The sequence below is a fragment of the Triticum aestivum genome, chromosome 4A (genome assembly GCF_018294505.1).
Source record: "Triticum aestivum cultivar Chinese Spring chromosome 4A, IWGSC CS RefSeq v2.1, whole genome shotgun sequence".
NCBI classification, from domain to species: Eukaryota; Viridiplantae; Streptophyta; class Magnoliopsida; order Poales; family Poaceae; genus Triticum; species Triticum aestivum.
In genome coordinates this window covers 708,885,469-708,893,426 of record NC_057803.1, presented here as the reverse complement: position 1 = coordinate 708,893,426, position 7,958 = coordinate 708,885,469, and the positions used below count along the sequence as shown (strand labels likewise).

At 44.0% G+C, this 7,958-nt stretch overlaps 1 long non-coding RNA gene across 1 annotated transcript; it reads right to left on the bottom strand.

Moving 5' to 3' along the window:
* Positions 1 to 3,424: 3,424 nt before the first annotated feature.
* LOC123083283 (uncharacterized) lies at positions 3,425 to 7,459 on the bottom strand. Its single transcript, XR_006439263.1, has 3 exons — positions 5,787 to 7,459; positions 4,122 to 5,624; positions 3,425 to 3,701 (listed from the first exon to the last, which is right to left on the bottom strand). It is a non-coding gene; the product is annotated as an uncharacterized lncRNA (long non-coding RNA).
* Between the last annotated feature and the right edge of the window lie 499 nt (positions 7,460 to 7,958).

The window sequence follows — 7,958 nt, the reverse complement described above, 5'->3', positions numbered from 1 at the left end:
ACGAGGAGTCTTGAAATGGCCGAGACATGAAGATTGGTATATTGGACGACTATATTCGGACACCGGAATGAGTTTCGGAGGTTATCGCATATATACCGGAGAACCGGGGGGTTACCGGAACCCCCCCGCGGGGGTTAATGGGCCACATGGGCCCAAGGTGGAGAAGACGAGGGCGGCCAGGGCAGGCCACGCGCCCCCTCCCCTCTAGTCCGAATTGGACAAGGAGGGGGGGGGCGCCCCCTTTCCTTCCTCCCCTCTCTCCCTTCCTTCCCCCTCTCCTACTTGGACAAGGAAAGGAGGGAGTCCTACTCCCGGTGGGAGTAGGACTCCCCTTGGCGCGCCCCCTCCTGGCCGGCCGCCTCCCCCCTCGCTCCTTTATATACGGGGGCAGGGGGGCACCCCATAGACACAACAATTGATCTCTTGATCTCTTAGCCGTGTGCGGTGGCCCCCTCCACCATAGTCCTCCTCGATAATATTGTGGCGGTGCTTACGCGAAGCCCTGCGATGGTAGAACATAAAGATCGTCACCACGCCATCGTGCTGACGGAACTCTCCCTCGACACTAGACTGGATCGGAGTCCGAGGGACGTCATCGAGCTGAACGTGTGCTAGAACTCGGAGGTGCCGTAGTTTCGGTGCTTGATCGGTCGGGCCGTGAAGACGTATGACTACATCATTCGCGTTGTGCTAACGCTTCCGCTTTCGGTCTACGAGGGTACGTGGACACACTCTCCCCTCTTGTTGCTATGCATTACCATGATCTTGCGTGTGCGTAGGATTTTTTTTGAAATTACTACGTTCCCCAACAGTGGCATCCGAGCCTAGGTTTTATGCATTGATGTTATATGCACGAGTATAACACAAGTGAGTTGTGGGCGATACAAGTCATACTGCTTACCAGCATGTCATACTTTGCTTCGGCGGTATTGTTGGATGAAGCGGCACGGACCGACATTACGCGTATGCTTACGCGAGACTGGTTCTACCGACGTGCTTTGCACACAGGTGGCTGGTGGGTGTCAGTTTCTCCAACTTTAGTTGAACCGAGTGTGGCTACGCCCGGTCCTTGAGAAGGTTAAAACTACACTAACTTGACGAACTATCATTGTGGTTTTGATGCGTAGGTAAGAACGGTTCTTGTTCAGCCCGTAGCAGCCACGTAAAACTTGCAACAACAAAGTAGAGGACGTCTAACTTGTTTTTGCAGGGCATGTTGTGATGTGATATGGTCAAGACGTGATGCTATATTTTATTGTATGAGATGATCATGTTTTGTAACCGAGTTATCGGCAACTGGCAGGGGCCATATGGTTGTCGCTTTATTGTATGCAATGCAATCGCCCTGTAATTTCTTTACTTTATCACTAAGCGGTAGCGATAGTCTTAGAAGCAATAGGTGGCGAAACGACAACGATGCTACGATGGAGATCAAGGTGTCGCGCCTGTGACGATGGTGATCATGATGGTGCTTCGGAGATGGAGATTACAAGCACAAGATGATGATGGCCATATCATATCACTTATATTGATTGCATGTGATGTTTATCCTTTATGCATCTTATCTTGCTTTGATTGACGGTAGCATTATAAGATGATCTCTCACTAAATTTCAAGATAAAAGTCTTCTCCCTGAGTATGCACCATTGCCAAAGTTCGTCGTGCCCAGACACCACGTGATGATCGGGTGTGATAAGCTCTACGTCCATCTATAACGGGTGCAAGCCAGTTTTGCACACGCAGAATACTCAGGTTAAACTTGACGAGCCTAGCATATGCAGATATGGCCTCGGAACACTTAGACCGAAAGGTCGAGCGTGAATCATATAGTAGATATGATCAACATAATGATGTTCCCATTGAAAACTACTCCATTTCACGTGATGATCGGTTATGGTTTAGTTGATTTGGATCACGTGATCACTTAAATGATTAGAGGGATGTCTATCTAAGTGGGAGTTCTTAAGTAATATGATTAATTGAACTTTAATATATCATGAACTTAGTCCTGGTAGTATTTTGCAAATTATGTTGTAGATCAATAGCTCGCGTTGTTGCTTCCCTATGTTTTTTGCTTCCCTATGTTTTTATATGTGTTCCTAGAGAAAACTAAGTTGAAAGATGTTAGTAGCAATGATGCAAACTTGGTCTATGATCTGAGGTTTATCCTCATTGCTGCACAGAAGAATTATGTCCTTGATGCACCGCCAGGTGACGGACCTATTGCAGGAGCAGATGCATACGTTATGAATGTTTGGCTAGCTCAATATGATGAATACTTGATAGTTTTGTGCACCATGCTTTATGGCTTAGAACCGGGACGACAAAAACGTTTTTGAAATGTCACGGAACATATGAGATGTTCCATGAGATGAAATTGGTATTTCAGACTCATGCCCGTGTCAAGAGGTATGAGACCTCTGACAAATACTTCGCCTAAAAGATGGAGGAGAATTGCTCAACTAGTGAGCAAGTGCTTAGATTGTCTGAGTACTACAATCGCTTGAATCAAGTGGGAGTTAATCTTCCAGATAAGATAGTGATTGGCAGAGTTCTCTAGTCACCATCACCAAGTTACTGGAACTTCGTGATGAACTATAATGCAAGGGATGATGAAAATGATTACCGAGCTCTTCATGATGCTGAAATCAACGAAGGTAGAAATCAAGAAAAAACATCAAGTGTTGATGATTAAACAAGATCACTAGTTTCAAGAAAAGGGCAAAGGAAAAGAAAGGTAACTTGAAGTAGAATGGAAAGCAAGTTGTCACTCCCGTGAAGAAGCCCAAAGCTGGACCAAAGCCTGAAACTAAGTGCTTCTACTGCAAAGGAAATGGTCACTGGAAGCGGAAATGCCCTGAAAATTTGGTGGATAAGAAGGATCACTACAAGAAATATGTCAACTTGTGACCTTGATTATTGGTCACTGAAAGGTCATTGTTTTTCATTTGCGACCTTTTTTTGACCAAAAACAGAAGGTCAAAAGCTGAGGGTCGTTAACTGACTATAGCGACCTTCTCTGTGAGAAGGTCGTGGACGTTTACGACAAAAATATTCCTACTGTGGCGTTTTGGTCACTAGCAACCTCCCTAGGCCACATAGGCATCCAGCGTGGCAAGCTGATGTGGCACAAGATTCAGCGCGATCCAATTAGGTGTTTTACATGGGCCGAGCCCATTAATTCGGCCTTTTTAATATTTATTTTTCCTATTAATTTTTGCTAGCTACATGGGCTGGCCCAGTAATTCGGCCTTTTTATTTCATGGGTCATGGCCTTTTTGTACAACAGTTTTAGTTTTTTTTTATAAAATGGGTCCACTAGTCAAACAGGTCCCACTTGTCAGGTTCTGATAAGTGGGTCCTGGCTATTAGGCCTAGATTCTTCATATTTCAATTTCACAATAAGAAAATAAACAGTAGTTAATTTGACAAGCAAAAAACACACATGATACTTCAAATAAAAATAGCCAGATTCAATACAAGCTCTACAAATGACACGTCCTACAAGCTGTGGCATATACAAGCTTATTTACAAGCTCTACAAATGACACGTCCTACAAGCTGTAGCATTTACAATCTCTACAACTATGGGAATCAGTGAAAAGCTCTACAAGTGTTTTCTTCTTCTACATGTAGCTCCTTCAATAGTGATCAAATGCCGGACTCACTTGAGAGTCAGGACTGGGCCTTCCACGGACGCCCTGTTACATGAATCAGCTGATAAAAATTAGAAAAACTGGAGCCAATATATTATGAACATTCCATTCAAAAAAGGAGTAAAGGACATTCTTTGTTTCATCACGTTATAAAGGAGCAGCACAAACCACAACTTTACTCGACACACATACACATACACACATGAATATTAAGCTCAGTTCCATCAACTATATCATGGTTTAACAGCTGGCCTCAGCATCATCAAACCACCATGCTTATGATCATAATCTAAGCATATCATCAAACAAAACCTACACAGATAAAGACCACAGCACATCAAGCCACAGGCGCACCAGCGCTGGCATGAGATTCAACGCAACAGCAATGGGGTACCACAACAGCATGAAAAACCTAAGCATACTAGAGAAAATAGATAGTTGGTGCTAGAGGGACTGGTGAATTACCTCAATGGCGTACTTGATGGGTGATGATGGTCCTTCTCAAGTAGTTGTCGTCCACAGTTAAGAGGTTTCATACATCTGTCTACAACAATCAGCAAACCAGACATCAGAACGAATACTTCAATCTCACAAGAAGTTTAAAAAAGACTAGCAGGACAGAAATATGTGGACTACTAAAATGGTACATATAGCACATGCCCAAACAAATATGTGATTTCAAGGTCCCACTGAATATTACAGCAGTTAGCAACAAGTGAAATTATTGTGATGTGCAAAATTTACAGTAAATACTCCACTAAATATTACCGAAACTTAACAGAAGTTAACTAAGCTTTTTCAGTTTCAGAATATACAAGTCAGAAAATAAGCTTGCAAGCAAGTTTATGTAAGTAATGCTCACTGGAGTACAATACTTCTATGGATTTCTGCAAATAATTCATGATTTTCTAACTAATCCAAGATGTCCATTTAATTAACTGGAAAAGTAAGTTAAATCTTGCTGAATCTTGTTAAATACTCCAAGCGAAATTACTCCACACATGTATAGTTCAACCTTGTTAAATACTCTAAGCAAAATTACTGGATTGCTGGAGTACTACAAGTTGAATGTGTTGCACATGTCTCAAGGAACCAGCAGCGCTGCTTGCCCCTTGGTCCAGCTCCTTGCTGTGCAGGAGGACTGAGACTCGGATGCGGACAATACAAAACAATACATTACAAAACAATGCAAAAGTAGGAAGCCAAACATCTAAGCAAACATGATTGGCAGGAATGCAACATCATGCATGTGCCGACTGCCCCGCAGGCAACCCTACTACAATGACAGGGCTTCGGTAAAGGGACATTGCTGGTAACTCATCACAAAGTTCTGATGAAGTAAACCCCAGAAATAAAAGCTCGAGGATGGATGGGAAAAAGGTCATGGGCTTCAATAATCATGCTAGCCTTTTCAGATGGTTTAAAGTAGGGAAAGGCAGAAACTGGTAAGTTTTGCTGGAGCAGAACTGACATTATTTTCTAGCCCAGACCCAAACAAGAAATGTACAGAATATACTAGCGGCAATCTTATCACCATTAATAGTACAATAAACTCAGATCTTATAGATCAAATTGAACACTATATATGCAGAATATTTACAGCTAAGATTTATCTTTGGACTGTATTTGGACACTAAATATGAAGAATATTTTAGATTACCAACAATAAAAGTTCATGACTGTCAACCAGGAATGTACAGTTTCTGGCAATCAGTTAAAACAAGGGAAGAATCTATATATCACATTCAAGGAACTAAGTTGATATTATCAGCATCCAAAATACTTTGAAAAGCCTACATGTGAAACTAGAAGAAGCACAGCGGCCCGATGTGCCTAGGGGTCAGGGAGGAGGACAATGACAGAGCGCAGCGGCATCCATGGCGTCGGAGCCAAACAGGCCTCCATGACCATAGTCAACTCCCTCTTCTACCGCTTTCAACAAAAACTTGTGATCACTGTAATGTACCGCTGTTAAATAAAGCAACACATAAGCATATGGAAGAAAGCCCTTTGAGCAGCTCTCCAATTACATAGAACAACAAATGTAGCAAAGGGCCCTGCGATGGTCAGATATGCCCTGCCTTGTTGTGTGGTGAGTAAGAACTAGAGAGAGGAAATGGTAATTAGTACCTTCCTGATGCCCGTGAAACGGAGAAGCAACTACGATAGTCCCATCCGTGGTCTCCACAACTGCAAAAGAACGAAGAAGATGGTTACCGAGGCACCCAAGTTACTTCATAATCTGCACAGAATTTACCCAAAATGTAGTGCCTATGTATAAGAAACTATGAAATGTGTAGAAGAATCATCACATGAACAAACAAACAAGACCCCCATGAACTTGGAAGGCTGTGAACACTAGAAGGACGCACGACAGACCTTGGAAGACTGACTGCGTGTAACCTGTGAAGAATACAAATAACACAGGGGCATAATACCAGTCCTACACACTTCACTTCTATGCTGGTAAGAATAGGATAGCATACAAGAATTAGTACATCCTGAATCACGATTGGATGTGACAGAGATGCAAAAAATATACAGAGTAGTTGATTCCTAAGCATGATAACATATAAACATGTCAAGGCACACTGTCAGTTATAATGACTGACATTTTTGTCAACAGATGCTACAAACAAGTCACGTGTTGGTCACACATTAGCACATGAAGCTACCAACAGAACGAATCTTTTGCTTCTAGAAACACTCTGTTCATCACAAGATATAGAATGCAGTATAGAACTCTGTTCAGCACAAACCACATTGTACAATCTTTTAACTCTGTTCAGCAAAAACTAGAGAGTATAGTCTACAACTCTATTCAGGTAAAACTACAGAGTACTGAACTCTACGCCAGTACCGACCCTGTCAGTTGTTCCTTGCTCTGAAACTCTGTCACTTCTATGCTAGTACTATAAAGTAGTACTCCACAACATCCGTACTCGATCGGTATTGCTGTATGATGGCGAAGTACCCCAACGAATGCAAAATGCAACCTGTTCCGACTACACAAAGTTCAGCTACACTGGTAGGCACTTGACACCCCCAACTACGTTTGTAAGCCATGCTCTATAGTTCAATTGAAACTAACTCACGTGCGCAAGAAACAAAAATACCTTGCATGTATTTATGCATTGGCTTCAGGGGACTGCAACTACGCAAAGACGAGGAGGGTGTCAACTGTTGCTGCACTGGAGGCATCATCAAGAAATAGCCTCCAGCTCCTAACCTACGGAAGAGATCCATCGAGCACTAACAAACTCTTGACCTCGGCATCACTATCTAGTGCATATCATGAACAGATCTGACGCGGCAAGCGAGAACAAACCAAGGATAAAGGCGGGAGGGAGATGGATCTCATCTATTACCTGGGAGAGACGCCCGCTGCCAGTCGCCGGTCTGGTCGCAGTTGCCGGAGCCGAGGGAGCCGACGGCGCTGTCCCGTCTTGGTGGCCGGAGACCCTAGACAGGCCACGCGCACGCTGGATCCGGCCAGATTGATGGAGCGCCGTGCTCGTCGGCGAGCAAGAAAGCCATGGTTGCTGGGCGGCGACGCCTCTATCTCCGGCGAAGTCGAGGCGGGCGGTGGAGAGCAGGGCCGATCGAGATCACAGAGGGAGGGAGAGGGTTGGGGGTGGCGGGCATGGGTGCATGGGGGCTGAGGGGGTGAGGGAGATGGATCCATGAGGTCCGCTCCCATGGCTTTCCGATCCGCACGACCGTCACCGTGGTTTTGGATCTGCGGGAAGGGGAGAGGATGGCGATGGCGGAGGCGGCGTATGGATCTGGGAGAGAGAGGAGGGGAAGTCGTGCGGGGGACGAGTGGTGTGCGGGGGAGAGTGGGTGGGTGTGGGTGGGTGAGAGGGTGGACGTTGGATCCATCCGCCGTGGACGACTCAGATTTCATAGAGCGGGGCGATCCGCGTGAGAGATCTTGATTGGTTCGATATTTTTGTCATTTAAAATAGTTTCTAAGTGCTAAAACATAGTAAAATGTGAACAACTGCCCGTATTATTTTGCAAAATGGCACCACTAAAATTTTCACTCAAATTATACCACATTTTATGAATGATCACCAACTTTAATGCATTTCCAATCTTTCTACCTATTTTTGGCCATTTAAATGGGTTCCATCCGAATCAGTTGGGACTGGGTCAAATTTGAACTACAGCTACTTCATATCTTGCTCGTTATTTTTTACACAAATCATTTTAAGATACACAAGTATATATTTCATCAGAGATGCGCCAATAGTTTTGCAAGATTCCACACATAGATACAAATGGTCAAGCCCGCCATTT